General features: G+C 37.2%; 2 protein-coding genes across 6 annotated transcripts in view; both read left to right on the top strand.

Moving 5' to 3' along the window:
• LOC134532768 (small ribosomal subunit protein uS9m) overlaps window positions 1–16,967 on the top strand; it is a 104,756-nt gene that overhangs the window by 64,753 nt on the left and 23,036 nt on the right. The gene's annotated exons all lie outside the window — the stretch shown is intronic.
• The window catches only part of LOC134532766 (transient receptor potential channel pyrexia), an 88,902-nt gene that overhangs the window by 55,035 nt on the left and 16,900 nt on the right, over window positions 1–16,967 (top strand). The window contains exon 1 of one of the 5 annotated variants that reach the window (XM_063369598.1): window positions 10,482–10,807. The exons of the other annotated variants lie outside the window; for them this stretch is intronic. The gene's annotated coding sequence lies outside the window, so the exon portion shown is untranslated. Of the gene's footprint in view, window positions 1–10,481; window positions 10,808–16,967 lie in introns of those variants that run through there. 5 annotated transcript variants of the gene reach the window in all.

Here is a 16,967-nt window from a genome sequence, read left to right as displayed (position 1 = left end):
AAAGATAGGTTGCGAGCAATGTCACTTTCTATTGAGAGTATTGCCAGTCCAGATAACCGTTCTTGGGCAATGGTGGATCGCAAGTAGTTTTTGATGAGTTTCAGCTTGCTGAAACTTCTTTCGCACGTGGCTATTGAAACTGGAATAGTCAATAACAATTTACATGCCGTAAAGGATTCTGTGAAAGCTTCCTGCAAGTCATTGTTTACAATTATTTGAATTACATCTTTGGGTTTAGATTTTGGTGGAAGTTTGTCAGCCAGGATGTTTCTTAAAGAAATAAGCTCGGAATAGAGGCCACTGTCCAAGTCCCGCTCGTAATGTCTCGTCAGCTGTTCACAGGATTTCTGTAAATCATTGCTACTTAGTTTCATGAGTCGGCAGGGATACATGAATGAAAACATGTTTGCTACGTCTCTAAGGCCTTCAAATCTTTTGGAAAGGCTTACAATGATCCTGTCCAACATTCTGTTTTAGATATTAACTTCGAAAGCTTTATTATTGTCTGTAATTGGCTCATCTTTAGCTAACTCATCCGAAAATGATACCTTTCTACTTTGTCGTTTTTCGGAGAGTTGCACGGATACTCCCAATTTACTTGCAAGTTGTATGGCTTTAGCCATGAAACTGCTGAACTCATTTGCTTTCATATTCTGTATATTCTTGGTCGAAGACTGGAGAAGATCAGCCAGGGATGCCAACTTGGGGGTTTCCCCCCCCCAAATTTAGGGGGAACCAAGATGTAATGGGGTTTTTTAGGGGGTACATTTATTTAGGGGGCTTCTTTAAGGGGATTTTTTAGTGGGTACATTATTTAAGAATTTTTTTTAGGGCGTGAAATTTAAAGTGTATGTCTTGAAAACAAAGTGAAAAAAAGAACAGCAACACAAGTGGCGCTGGTGGCTGAATTTCGCACTACGACCAACAACAACTTGCTGGTCAAGAGAATTCATTTTTTTTACTTTTACCGTTCAACCGTTGTCTGGTTGAGGTTGTGTCCGTTAGTTTTTTTTGTACTCGCGAGTTTTATTGGATTGCAAAGTAAGTCGTTTGTTTTTCTGTGATGCCAAGGAATAAAAATAGAATAATAATTAATTATTCGTGTTCAAATATTTTCGAGAATGCCAAAAAAAAAAAAAACATCAATAAATATATACGAAATGTTAGGAGACCGATCCAGAACTTAAAGGTTAGTATACCTACATGTATTCTTTAAACTGAAATTAAATTCGTACATATATAAAATTGTAGATACTGATGTTAATTTTTCCAAATAATAATGCTCTGTTTGGGCAGAAAAAATAAGGAAATGTAAGGTTGAAAGGAAAATAATTTTAGCTCTCAAACAGGGTGTGCAATGAAAACTTTAGGGGTTTTTAATCGAAATCTATGGGGATTTGAAGTTGGTCCTAGGAGGGAACACTCTGTAGGAGTTGGCATCACTGAGATCAGCTGCAGTCAAAATATCACAATCTGCCTTTTGCAAGTATTTGCTTGTTATATTCAGCAACGTTAGGATGTTTTCCCATATAACAAGCATCACAATGAAATCAAATTTTGATATATGACTCAAAAGACCATCACAGTCACATTTCTCACTACCATCATTACTTTCTGACTTGGTGCACTTGAGAACATCAATGATTTTCGGCAGGGATTTTCGGAGATTGCGAATTGGAGCAAGTCGGCCTTCCCAACGTGTGGTGCAGACTTGTGCTCTGTTGTTGGAAGTGAGAGTTACCAGTATGGTGAATTACGTATGTGACGATGTAGAGAGACGTAATTAATATTAGTATTTGTTCTGTTGAGATGAGGTGGTTGTTGACTTTTAGTGCTTACAATGATTACTTTATCAGTTATTACATTAAATGAAACAGTTTTACAAAACTAATTAATTATCAAATTTATTATGAAAAGAAATAAAAAAGATAGCCATATGTACATACCTCCTTAATTTTTCGCCTCCTGTAGAAAATTTCGCCCCCTCTGTCGATTTGTGTGGGGGGAGAAAACACCCCCCAACCCCCCCACTAAGCACGGCACTGTGTGTGTGTGAGGCATGTCGGGCTATGATGGGGAGGATTATACATTATTGTAACCCACTAACGATAAAAAAAAATCCTTCCAAAATAATATCTCGGTAACCTATTGTAGTTAATTTGCTATAATTATTTTTCTGTTAGCGTTTTTTTTTTTTTTTTTTAAATCTTGGAATGGAGTCGTCGGGACTCCCCAGGTTACGTCCTTGACCCCAGGCAAATGCTGTGATATTAACTTGCTATATGCCATAGGACTCCTTTCTCAATATCCCCGGAACTGTATGGTCGAATGTTTCTGTATGTAATGAATGGCCTCGCAGTGAACGATACGTGTAGCACAACTGAAACACAATATATTACGAACCATGTAATCTTTGTAACCGGATCACGTGTTATTTGACGCGCCCTGAAGAACGAGAAAATCAATAGCAAAGGTATAAAAAGTGAGCTAGTCTTTCAGCACTCGCAAGAGATGTCAAACATCTAACCTCAGTGACGAGCAAATGCATGTGCTATCATGTTGCAAATTGACTTATAATACGAAACTCTGACACGATATTCAACGTAGAATTCTTTAAAACAATGCTGAGCGTGATAAATATACAATTGTTTTTTCAACTAAATGTTTGGTCGGACGCGAATCACACGTAGTTTCTCCACCCGCCGCTAGAATTCGTTGCCGGAGCAGCTACGTAGATTATAAAATCATTGGATTTGCAGAGCGAAAGGTTAAACTATATAATGGAACGGGGCTCTGGTAAAAGCTCAAAATAAATTTGAAAAAAATTGCTGAATCCCGTGTCTGGACCTGTTTTTCGACAGTAATTTTTATAAAAATACTGCCCATTTTTATAAAATTCACTAAACAGTTAATACTTTAAAAGTTTCCCTTTGGCTTTGTGAACTTTGGTTCGCGCCGTCCGCCACACATGGCATCACCGTGGTTACACATTTCCGTTCCACGAGACTTCTGTCACAGTCACTAAATGGCTCCCACCAAATGACATATTCCGAGAGCTAAGATGTTACACGTCAAAATGACACGAGCCAATCACGTGCTGTCCGGACAGGAGGTTCGTAAATCTGACGAGCAGCGGAGGAACTAAATGCGCCGACTTGTGTGTAGTCCCCCGCCCCTCCACCGAGCCGGGCTTTTCATTTTTTACTGTGAAAAGGATGGGCAACAATGGGGAAAATGAAGGATTAAACTTAAAGATTCTTGTGAAAATTAATTTTTTATCATAAAACCATATGATACAGTCGATAATTTTGGTTAAAAAAAATGTGATTTTCTTTTACTGTGCGAAATTTTATCGAGTGAAAAAGTGTTGTATGTAATAAAAAAAACATCATCGGGGCCTTCTGTGCACTTACCTTCTGGTGTTTTAAAAAGTTTTCGGAACACCACTTGGGAGCACGGGAGGCGGAAACGCAAGCCGAAGCGCGCGAGAAGTGTGTAGTTGGCCGACGTCAGGGTCGCGTGGTCGGTGACCCCAGCCACGTCCCAGACAACCACCCTGCCGAGCGGGACCACGGGGCCTGTTGCGCCCACGCCGAGTGGCGCGGGGCGATGTGGGCCGCGCGCCGTCTTCCCGCGCCGTCACCACACACACACGGCCAGTCGGTCGAGAGCTCTCAGTCCATCAGCCGAGTGTCGTGGCAGATGGCAGACATCATCGTTACACTCTTCGGTTGCTTTGCTATTTTTTTATTTTTTTTTTCTAACTAAAAAGTGCAACTGAAGTTGCAACACCCAAAGTTTCTTCCACATTCTACGATGGAACGATACATTCGACAGCAACAGGAAACCAGAAAAAAAAAACTGATCGTGTGTGGGGAAGGCTTCAGCACAGCCCAAAACTGAGAGTAGTTCTGACTGCTGTTCGTTCCTATCTGAGCATCTGGGCTGATCGTGTGTGCAGAGGGCCTCAATTCATTCCAAGCTGTCAGTTCGGACTGAGCAGTCCGTACTAGGAGGTGGACTGACCGGGGGGGGGGGGGGGGGGGGCTTTAGGTACCCACGTTTTGCTCTTGGCGTTCACGCAGCGTTACCTCAGGGTCTGCGGCAGTTATTTGAGAGGTCACTAACCAAACAAAAATATATTATAAATAGTTTTATCTCCAGTTTTTTTATTGTTTCCTTTATAAATATATAAACCTTTTTGTTCATACTTTCGTATACGTATCGTGTTTAATATGCCTAGTGTACAACATTAATACAGATGGAACTAAACACTAAACATTTCATGGGAATCCACGAGAAAGTTGTGCTTCAAGAAGGGACAGGGTGGCGCTGAAGTCAAAAGCAGTGGGAATATTGAAAACACTATTTTTTTCTTTTTCTTCTGGCCACAAGGAAGCATTGTTGGGAATATTGAGTTAGGAATTATAAGGAGACGGCTTGCTGTTACGTGGGTGAAGTCACTTATTAACCTCGCCGTCGCCATGTGGTTTCGCCCAAAACATTGCGGAAATGGTGCTTGACCATGACCAATGATGGTTAGAAAGCATGGATTAGAACTTTCGTTAAAAAAAACACAGTAACGTCAATAAACAAAGTAATTTAAAACTGTTTCCACACTGAAAACCCTGCACTTCAGCCAATGTTTTGGGCGTGTGAGCAATATGTCGCAATAATTAGCCGAAGGAATGAAAGGGGTTCACGCACTCACCATGTAACCATGCAGACATAGCTACCCCCTATTCGAAAGAGAAATGGCCTGGTCGTTGCTTGGCAACGGACCGGTTTGTTTGGACTCTCCCATTATCTCTGCATAAACCCATAAACCCGAGTCGGCATGCGCGGAAGTCCTGGGCAGACAACGGACAGAACCGATTCTTACCGCAGATTATCTGCTGTTTCCGCGTAGCCACAGTTCCAGTGATCGGCATTGTGCTCGGTTGTGGCTTTGAATATATATACTGTATAGAAGTCGCGAGTGGATAGGATTTACTCTACGTTTTTCAGGAGCGTATGATGAGCAGCTTGGGAACTTCACCGCTGCAGTGCGCTGCCGTAACGCCCTGTATCGTCTTAGTTGTTATTTACACGTTAGAGCGCAGCGCTGTCGCCTGCTGTCATACCCCGCACCCCTCATCCATCATTCACTGCAGCTCAACGTCGTTCAACGGGAGGGGGAAGGGGTGTTTGAATAGTTCGACACTTGTCCGCTAGGGACCACCACAAGTCGATGCCCTAGAGATGGTGGCGATTGCGGCGGTGAATTAACCAACTACCTCAAAACCGTATTAGAAATTTTAACCTGGGCTGGCGACTTCTATACAGTATATATATTCAAAGGTTGTGGCGTCGGTTTTCTCCGGTTGAAACACAGCCCGAGCACTCAACACAACACCACACCACACCACACCACACCACACCACACCACACATACAGGATGAGTCTTTGATTCGACCGACGAACTCCGGCTGCATAAGTTGAAAACCTCTATAGGATTTATGTTTTAAAGTGCTTCTCGAGTCTGGTATACGTCTTTTAAAGTTGGGCGTAGTAACGTGTCATTAAAGTATGTGGGAAATAAAGGTGTTACCCCCTAATTATTTCAATGAAATAATTTATCTGCAACTACAAATTTCGCGGTGGTTATCATCATTCGATTATACATAATTCGGACGCACAGTGTTCCATCTTAAATAATTTCTCTATTTTTACAATAAAATTTATGTTCAGCCTCAACTTCAAAGCAAGGCTCTTATATATATATTTTATCTGTTGAACCTGCAGCCGAAGTTGGATGGTTGAATTCAGATTCACCCTGTATTTAATGTAATACATATGTTCCTTTTACAAACATATTATTGAAAACTACTCTATTTAAATTGTGACTAGCGAATATAATTTTGTTTTGAATTTTTGAATTAATATTTAACTAATCTGTGGGCGTACATATGTTAAAATCTTACGTTAACGAACGTGTTACATTAAAAATAGGGTTGTTCTAAAATAATCAAATTCGTTAAACTTTTATTTTATGATCGTGCAAATATGTATTGTAATTTTTAGAATTTATATGTTTGTGATAAATCTGTAACTGTGGATGTCTCAGTCAAATCGGCATTGTTTGATTTATGGGTGTTTTCCGTGGTTTCCCGAGATCAGCTGCTGTGATGGCGTGGCGGATTCTTTCACAGTATCCCTGTTCTGTTACGAGGGTGTACCCGTGTTGGTTAGGCGCTCGCATGTGCTTCTAGCGCGGTGTCGCACCTGAACTGGCGTGCAGTCTTCTCGTCGTGCATGGAGCTATTGTGAAATTGTAGCGATGAGCATATCGTTATTTGGCGGAGAAATGAAGATAAATGTGTAATGCAAGTCCCTTGGGTGCTTTAAAGATCTTTAAGGGTGTTTCATTTCTAAAAAAAATTATTCTGAAAACACGTGTTATTAGCCTTTTTTCACTCTTCTAAAAATACATTTTCCCCCCCTCACAAATATTTATGTGCTCTTCGTAAACAGATGACACTCGGATATCTTGAGAAAATTTTAAATCGCGTGTGTTGTTTCTTCCGGAGCTCTGCACACCGCATGTGTGCCCGGGTAGGCGGGGGCTTTAAGCTGAGGAGTAGGAATCAAAGCGGGTGTTTGAACAGTGTTCGCGTGACGGTTACGCCCTACCCCGCGTTGCCAGGTACTGCAGCTGAAGAGGGCCGCTGCAGATGTGCAGTAGAGCGCTCACGAAGCGCGGCTGCAGAAGTGGCCCTCATTGGTGATTCCAGATTCTGTGCTGCGAATTAACAGGCCGACTGTGTGTCGGGGCGGTAGATAAAAGTGGAGGGGGAATTGCGCGGAAGGAATGCATCAGACCGGCAGTAATCTTTCAGTGATTATGGTTTAATAAGAAGAGACAACGAATGTTAATTTGACGTGCTTTAAAGCGCCCTTTTTTCTCTTTGATTTGAAAAAGAGAAAATAGCTGTCGTTAAGTCTCAATTGTCAAATGGAAGAGACAGGCACCGAAAGATACCATTTTGGTTTCAACAGTTCTTATGCCATAACAGATTTCTGTATATTCGTTTTCAATATGTGGTTTCGTTAAAGCATAGTAGGAATATAATTTAGTGGAATGCCTGAAGTTAAATAAAGTAAATTGTTTTCTCTGTGAAATCAGTGGCTTAGTATTGAAATGATTTTTAGCAACTGTAATATATATATACATATATATGTGTGTATATGTATATATAAACGTAATGTTATTTTATTTAATTCTTCATCAACAATAATGATTCAAACATCATTTTAAAGCTTATGTTCCCAGCTATCGACGAAAAATAAACAAATAATTTAAAATATATTTTCGTTAAAACATTGATTAAATATATATTATTTCTCAAATGTGTTTTCTTTTTGTGGAAATGCCATAACCCCCTTAATTCCTCATCAAAATTAATTATTCAAACATTTTATAGCCTTTGTTCTCCATTATTGACGAAAAATAGACAAATAGTTTAAAATTAATGTTTTCGTTAAAAAAAACGATTAAAAAACTTTTAATAAAAAGCATATTTTTGTTAGGAAAGCCATCTTGTTATGGAATTCCTAATGAAAATATTTTCAACTAATATGTGGGAGGCGCCATCTATTAAAAATATGTTTAGTTAACATAACATCTGTTATATTTTTTACATTCTATATGCAAGTGTAATCAATCACGCAAATCATTAAAATTAAATCAACGTATAGCATTATAAATTGTTATTTATAAACTATTTTATATTACTATTCGGTGTTTGATCACGATACTGGGCGAAATATTCGCACGGGTCAGCTAGTTGCTATTAATATAGACACTATGTTATGGTATCCTGTTAGGCCTTCTACATTAGTCTCATGAACTGTGAAAAATTCTGTCCATAGCCGGAATCAAGTGACGTCATTTTCGTACGCGAAGCAGCCTCGTGTAAAATCGCAGTGTTTGAAACAGCACGTTACCAAACTTATTCACCAGGAAACAGTGATCTTCAGTTGTCTTTGAACTTCCTGATTTAGAAGTGTGTGTGTAGTTTACAGTCACATGTATCTCTTTAGGGTCTCTGTGCAGGGGCAGACATTTATAGGATTATCTGAAGGAAAGGTTTGCGGTATTACATTTATCATTTCCGTTTCACAGTTACGATTTTGCAAGGGCAAGTAAGCCCCCTCGGTGAGGGGTTTTGAAATATATATATATAAAAAAAAGGGGGGGGGGCTGCCCCCCAAGATTTTACTCTCATATTTCTGTGTAGCGATGTAGGGACCGGAAAAATTCGTGGGTTCAATGACCTGCAGGATGAACTCCATAGTTCTACGTACACTCGGTCAAATGTCACCCACTCATTGGCTGCTGTCTTGTGAGACGTCCCAGCGAAGCAGCCTGTGATTCGATAAAGCTTTGGTTGGGTGTTTCTCATTGGCCCAGCGTCATCCAGGTGAGTTGTGAGCCAATAGCAGAGGCAGCACTGAGGTATAACTATTTGTATTTTAGCTTATCGCGAAATGAATTCGCGAATTTTTCCGGTCTCTACCAATCGCTGATAAATAAACAATGACCTGAGTTACGGCGTTTTAAATAAAGATAACACGTGATAGTTTCTCAATAAATATTCTTTAATATCATCTGCATTATTATCGATGCTCGCCTAGAAATTGCTGAAATATTTTTTTTTAACTGCTAGATTTGTCGAAGAAGCCACATGTATCACAGTCCAACCACAAAGTTTCAATCATGACTCAGCTCTTTTGGAATGAATGTACGTTTTGTCGTTATCGCTGTCATTAAGAGACGACCTGGGTGTTGACGTTTTTTTTTGTTAGTGTACGCATTCCTTTGTCTTCCCAGAAACAAGCAATGCGCTACCAGTGAAACTTAACACGCACCTGTTTATGATCAAATTAGCATGTCGCTCATTGCCAAACGTTTGCTTAAGCATTTCACGCAACGTAGCTACTTCGGCCATGAAGTGAATGAAAGGAACCGCAAGTTCATGGTCATTAGACTTGCGTCCAACAATAAAATGCTCCTCGAATGGACAGCGACATTTTTGGAATCACTCACACCCATCCGTGTCATGGGCGTCGCAACCGGGGGGGATGGGGGGGACACGTCCCCCCCAATAATAAAAGTCTTCAATTTCGTCCCCTCCAATAATATATTTAGTTTCTTAGTTATATTAAAAATATGATTTCTGTGATATAACCCATATGTTGCGCATGGTGCATTTAGTCCAATCGTGGTAATGTGAGCACTGTGTTTTTACAAATTTGTTCTCTAAAAATATTTTTTATAAAAAATATATTATATATTGCTACCAACTATAATTAGAATATTTAGGAAAGAAAAATGCCTAAAAACCACCTTTTTGCACCTTCAAACTCAAATTTTCCCGGGGGATATTCCTCAACAACTTAATCAATTGAAGTCCCCCCAAAAAATATATCCTTGCGACGCCCATACGTGTCGTAACGCGATGCGAGGATGGTGAAGTTTCGTATTGCACTAGGCTGTTTTCGTGGAAGTCCCTAATTCATCTTTTGGCCTGAGATGTGACTTAATTTTTAACAGAGCTTGTTCTTTTGCACTGTTTTGATGTATAACATCTAGCTCTCGGTATACGGCATACGGTAGTAAGACATGCATTCTGAAATTCCTACAAGTACGTAATAATTCCGAAATCCATTTGGAATTTTTCAGGTATTTTGATATAATTTTAAAATGTTGTGCTAGTTATTGAATTTTTTTGACAATAAAAATAAATAATATATATTCTAAATTTATGTACATATTTAAGTTTATTTGAATCTCTTTCAGAAAAATTTAATTATTTTACATTTTGCTGTCGAAATCCACACAGTTCCGAGAATTTTGAAAACCTGGCTAAAATTGAATAAATGTTCTGAAATAAATTAAATCCATATCATGTAGTAGCCAATAGCATTGCCTTGAAATCTTAAAAGTTTCAGTTCTGTTATCCATGTAATTCTTCTTTGAACAAAAATGTTAAAATGTATAAAACAATAATGTTGAAATGTATCTTTGGCAGCTAATTATGCCAAAAAAAAATTATAAATACAATGTTGTGAACACTAAGCTACTCATAAAGACTACAAGTTTAACAGTTAGTGTATAATTATATACTTTTTAAAATACCTGTAACAAATCAAACCGCCTAAGGTATCTTTTAAACGAATGCTAATTGTTCTAACACTAGGTAAAATTGGTATCTATGTAACTTTTATATATTCAAATGTGAAGGATATTAATTACACTATTTATCCTTGTATTGAAAAAAAATACATACGTGTGCTAACTAAATTTTTTATTGTCATTTACGTAACCCCTGTGACTGTTAGGCTCAGTTCATATAACATGCGGGCGGCTGACGAAGAAATTAATGTTGTAAGGCACAGTAAATAAATACTTGGAAAAATGACAGTTCCGTACTAAAAAAAAATATAACAAGAGTTTCCCGTTTGAGACAACGTCTGATAAATTTCTAACGGAAGTTGACGACATTACTTTTTTTTTTAGTTTTGTTATCGCGTCATTGTTTATAACGGGACCGGCGGTGACACATGGGGAACCGCCGGAACTGGACTGCCATCGATGAAAGAAAACGGCTTTCACACCAGTCACATAGCAGACACGACGAGGTCACGGCACATCATCGGCAAAGGAGTATGTGAGCTAATTTATCAGTACCAACTTAATAAAGAAACTACAGGGACTTGCCGACTAAAATCGAAGGAGTGCGCAAACAAACTTCACAGAATGGAAGTAAGTATTTAATTTAGAAATTGAGATTGAAACTTAAAAGTTTGAGATTGCTCGGACAAAAAAAATTGATAGTGTAACATATTTGAGGTTATCTGACCAAATTTATTTAATGGGGAAAATTGGAAGCCGTTTTCCGTCCGACTCTAGTGTCAAATATTGTTGGAGACAGATATATGACAAGTGTGCTAGGCCCTTAACTTCAAGTAGTGGTACATCACATTAACATGAGAAGTTCTTATGAAGAAGTAGAAGATATTGCGAATGATATTCCGTGTGACGAGTTTCAACTAAAATTTTGTCCACATGCTGGGTTCATAATATTAATATTATAAATCTGGGTATAAATTATACCTACAACTTGTTCCCTTATTAAACACGTAACTTCATATGAGATAATAAAATTAAAATCTGTTTATTTTATATTCGATTACGTTCAAGAAAAATACATTTTGAGTATGATCGCAATTATTAAATTAAAGACTTTAATTTGCATATTGTCAGTGTCCTGTGCTGCCACGCCAACTCACCGGTATTACTCAGATTGGTGAACACCGAGTGGCGGCTCGGAATGCAAATAACCGTCGAGATCCCAACGCCTGTATCAGGGTCGTACATTCCGAAGGGTTTCTTTTAAATGAAAAAAACTCACTGATGACGTGTTGGTCAAACCCACCCGCTAAATCCTAGGGCCTCATATTCCGCGGGTCCCTGATTGCGAACCTACAGATTTGGGCCCCTGACCTGAAGTTTTGAAGTTCAGTGTAAATTTTATTTGCGTTTATATTGAGTTTCACCCTACATGCATATCATTAGCGCGATATATATATATATATATATATATATATATATATATATATATATATATATATATAGAAAGTGAATAATAACGCTCTATAAGCGGGTTGAGTGTATGTAGTAGAGGACAGACATTATAATCTCATATCTTGTTCCCTTTTATACTGTTGCTGAAAATCCATTTTGTGATACCAACGCGGAATGTTTATAGCGGTATCCGGTTTCACGTTACTATTGCGTAATGTTTGATGTTTTTATTTTTAAAAAAATATTCAACTTGTACAGTATTGTCCAGTAGGCATGTTTCTGTTCTTAAAAAAATGTGTCAAAATATATAAATTAATGATTAGTCGCTAATCAGACAAAATTACGTGGGGAACTAATATGGTAAGAAGGGGTAGGCAAGAAATAATACGCAGAAAAACAAAAGAACGCGATTTGTTTTTGCTACTTCCTAAAACCATGTTCCCCGAAACTGTTTGCTCGTCCTAACACCAGTGCGTGAAAACCCGAGTTCGTAAAATTTCGCAGTGCTGGGAAAGAATTGTCTCTTCTGTTCGCGTAATTAGTGTTCCAAGTCGGTTGGCATAACCTGTGAGAGCGTTGATACGCAGAATCCCACTGTCCGTGTACACCTGCCGGCTTTGTCCTGAAGGGTAACTGCTACGTAATCTGCTAATATAGCTTCGGAATGTTGGGGTTGTTGGAGAGGGAGGCTCTTATGAGCCGAACCACCGTGTTTATTCTCGCCGCGAGTAGTTCCTGGAACAAGAGCCGCCGGCCTTGAGGGTCCGGGGATTCACCCGCCTCCTTGCCAGTCACGCTGTCGCCGGGTCTCGGGCATCGTCGACAGTCCCTCTCTCGCACACACTCAATCACACCTTTGAATATATATACTGTATAGAAGTCGCGAGTGGATAGGATTTACTCTACGTTTTTCAGAAGCGTATAATGAGCAGCTTGGGAACTTCACCGCTGCAGTGCGCTGTCGTAACGCCCTGTATCGTCTTAGTTGTTATTTACACGTTAGAGCGCAGCACTGTCGCCTGCTGTCATACCCCGCACCCCTCATCCATCATTCACTGCAGCTCAAGCTCGTTCAACGGGAGGGGGAAGGGGTGTTTGAAGAGTTCGACACTTGTCCGCTAGGGACCACCACAAGTCGATGCCCTAGAGATGGTGGCGATTGCGGCGGTGAATTAACCAACTACCTCAAAACCGTATTAGAAATTTTAACCTGGGCTGGCGTCTTCTATACAGTATATATATTCAAAGATCACACTCACTCTCTCTCACACTCACACTCTCTCACTCACACAATTTCTCTAACTCGCTGTCTCTCACTAACTCACTCTTACCCTCACACACTCTCTCACTAACTCACTCTTACCCTCACACACTCTCTCACTAACTCACTCTTATTCTCTCTCGAACTATCTCACACACACACTCACTCATTCACACATACTCATTCACAGATACTCATTCGCACTCATTCTCACACTCACTCTCACACACTCACTCACACACTCACACTCACTCTCACACACTCACTCTCACACACTCACTCTCACACACTCACTCTCACACACTCACTCTCACACACTCACTCTCACACACTCACTCTCACACACTCACTCTCACACACTCACTCTCACACACTCACTCTCACACACTCACTCTCACACTCTCACTCTCACACTCTCACACTCTCACTCTCACACTCTCACTCTCACACACTCTCTCATACTCTCTCTCTCATACTCTCTCATACTCACTCTCTCATACTCACTCTCACACTCACTCACTCTCACACTCACTCACTCTCACTCACTCTCACACTCACTCTCACACATTCACTCTCACCTCACACACATATATACATACATACACGTATATAATTTTCAGTATACTTCCGCCACACGCCTCGCCACGAACAGGGAGTGGCCACGGCTGCACGACTACGTGGTAACTAGGTGAAGCCGTTTTTTTTCTTTTCCTTCAACTAATTGTTGCGCCATATTGGTTACATGACAAAACATTGGGTGAAGTGTAATGTCTGCATGTGGAAACAGTTTTAAATTACTTTAAAAAAAATGAAATTGACTTTTTAACGATGGAGATTCTAATTCGTACTTACTAACCACCATCCGATGTTATCAAGCACCATTTCCGCAATGTTTCTTGGGATGAACAACGTGGCGATGGCGAGGTTAAAAAGTGACTTCAACTACGTCACAGCATGCCGTCTCCTGGCAATTCCCTACTCCAGAGCCACGAATCTAGTGACTAGTTAGACATGCGTCTAGCGAGGCGAAAACTAAAATTAAAAAAAATTAAGGTATTACCGTTTTCATATACAAAGCTTTTTATATCACGTTAAGCCAAGCCTCGGGCCTACCTAATTGTATGCCAGAGTTCTTTTATTCATTGATTATTTTTATTTATATATATTTTTACTGGTCTAATTTTTACATTTGGTTGACCATTTAAACCTTACTGTTAAATACATTAAAATGCAATTATTTACTTTTACTAATTAAAAAAATGGGTGTGTACTTATGTACGCGCGTGAGAAGTTATACTTCTTTGGCATCATTAAAAAATAGTTTTTAATTGTGTGCAAAGAATTAATTACAATAAAATAATAAAAGGGCTGGAAAAAGATAGTCACCACAGTCAATAAAGTTCAGTTTAAATTTGAAAAATTAAAAAAATAAAATTTAGAGAATAATAAATATACCTATGACATAATTTGTACTCAATATTATAAAATTCTTAGTTTTAAATATTTATTATTGATTATTTAATATTTTAAAAGAAAATAAATAATTGAATAATAAACTAAAAAAATTAATTTCAGTTTATTCATTTTTTAAATATTTATTATTTATTCAATTTAATAATATTAAAAATTAATATTTTAATTTGATGTTCGAATTTAATTTTTATCACATTTTTTTTATTAAATGTTTTTATTACATTTATTTCTTTATTTTGTAAATATTAAATAATAATATTTTAATTTATATCAATAAATAATACATACGGATAGTTAACCTCAATTATATTAGAGCACTGGAAAAAGTATATAAGCACAATTGTTTTTACTAATATTTACGAACAGTAAATAATATTAATCAAAATATTCCAGTTAAATCACTACTGAATATAATTTATTAGCACATATATAATTCGCACTTTTATGAAACTAAAACACGTGTTGTGAATGTAGAAACTAGAAACATGTGGATAAATATTATAAATATGAAAACAGTTATCAAATGCGACGAGCGTGCCAACATGCGCGACTAATAGAGGTTCTATTTCTATTTTGTTGGTAGCTTTTTTTCGAGACTTATTGAGCGGTTTAGCGGGCAGCTTCAACATGTTAATTTTGTGTTACAGTGATGCGTGCGCATCTTAAAATTTCACTTATCATTTTTTTCATAACGCGGCTAAAGAAGTATAACTTCAAAAATCATTTTATATTTTTATTTATATTTATTTGGCTTTAGGTGTTATCCAAAAGTTGAGGGCCATTAACAAAATGACATACATAATGCAAACATATGCAATAATATACAAAACACTATTACACAAAAAGCACGCTGTTAAAACAAACATGCAATTAAAAATTATACATATGATGACAATGCATTTGAATACCGAACAAACTGATGAACACATATGTATGAACAAAGTTCATAACACCAATTGTTTTAGTTTTTTTTACAGCTTTCCCAATATTATGAATAAAATTATATTTTATATTTTTTCAACGACACATACTAAAATAATTTATTATAATAGTTTTGAAATATCTTTGTTTATATTTTATTTCCAGTGAAAGGATCTAGATTTTAACAGTACCTAAGTATTATAATTTCCACACACCTATTTACTAAGTTATTATGTTTACTAATAATATTTAAAGTTACATTTATTATAGTATTATAATTTGGAATAATTAAGTCAGTCAGAGATATTATTTCTGAGCAGTCAAAATATTATAGAAAACAATCAGAAATAGTACATTGTTGGGAGAATACCTAATCGATAGAGAATTTATTTTAAAATCAGATAAAAATGTAGCATAGTCAAAAAGGATGTGAGTCTGAAATTTTTCATATATCAATGCAATTTCTTTCCTGTATATTTTCTAGTCTATTGGAGTCAGTAGTTGTAATTGAATTCCAGATTACAGAGCAGAATACAGAGATTAAGGTGAAGAATAAGTACCTACAGCAGAGAGTCAGATGTTGTTGCATAAAAAAGTAATGAATTTGTTAAGTCATAAAGTTCTTTATGTACTTCTAAGAAATCCAAATGCTGATGAAAATAAAAGTTTTGTTTCTAATATGACTCCTAGACTTTTATGTTGTACACACGCTTAATGCCTTTACTTGCGATATGATAGTTAATGGTAATTAAATATTTTTTTCTGGTGAAGATAATACAAAATAGTATTTTCATAGTTGACTAACTATGTTATAGCACCAGGCCTGAACAGCTGAAATATGTTGAAGGGCTACACAGTCATCTTTACTGCTTATGGTTTTGTACATTTTAGTGTCATCAGCGTACAGTAATACCTATATTTGAAATTTGTAATTGCACTTGTAATATCATTTATAAAAATAAATATTAAGGAGAGGTGGACATAGAGTACCGCCTTGCGGAATACCCGATGTTAACAGAAAATCTTGATGGTACCTAATCCATTAGCGACTCTATCTGAAAAAATATCGATTTGTGAGATAATGAGAGACCAGGCTAAGTGCTGCTGGTCAAAACCTAAACTGCATAATTTTTTAAGAATTATTTTTTTTGGCATGTATAAAATGCTTTATTCATATAAAATATATATAGCATTAGTTTGTTGTCTGGATGTTACATTATCGTTAACATAACTAGAAAAATTTGTTAGTGGATATTCCAGAATGAAACCCATGTTGTTTTTTTCAGAAATAATATTTTTCAGATGAAACTTAATTTGCCTTAATGTATTTTTTCCTAAAACTTTTTAAAAACTACACAACAAAGAATTAGGTCTGTAATTTATGTTTTTTTTTTTTTAAAGATAGGTATATTGCAATTTTCCATGCAGAGGGAAAAGTGGTATTTTGAAGACTATTGTTTCAAATGTGTTAATATTGGCGTGAACATGTTAATCCATCCTTTGATTATAAAATTAGTATACTATCAGATTTTTAATGGCCCACAATACTATACTTAGAGTAACTGTTGGAACCGATATATTGATAGACTGAAATAGTTGTGTCTTTTTGTTTGATGAATTTTGTGAACAAAGTGTTTACAAAAAAAATATTTTTGTAGTATTAGAATCTTGAATGATTCAGTA

The sequence above is a fragment of the Bacillus rossius genome, chromosome 6 (genome assembly GCF_032445375.1).
Source record: "Bacillus rossius redtenbacheri isolate Brsri chromosome 6, Brsri_v3, whole genome shotgun sequence".
Lineage (NCBI taxonomy): Eukaryota > Metazoa > Arthropoda > Insecta > Phasmatodea > Bacillidae > Bacillus > Bacillus rossius.
The sequence above is the reverse complement of the archived record's forward strand: the minus strand, read 5'-3'. Positions and strand labels throughout refer to the sequence as shown.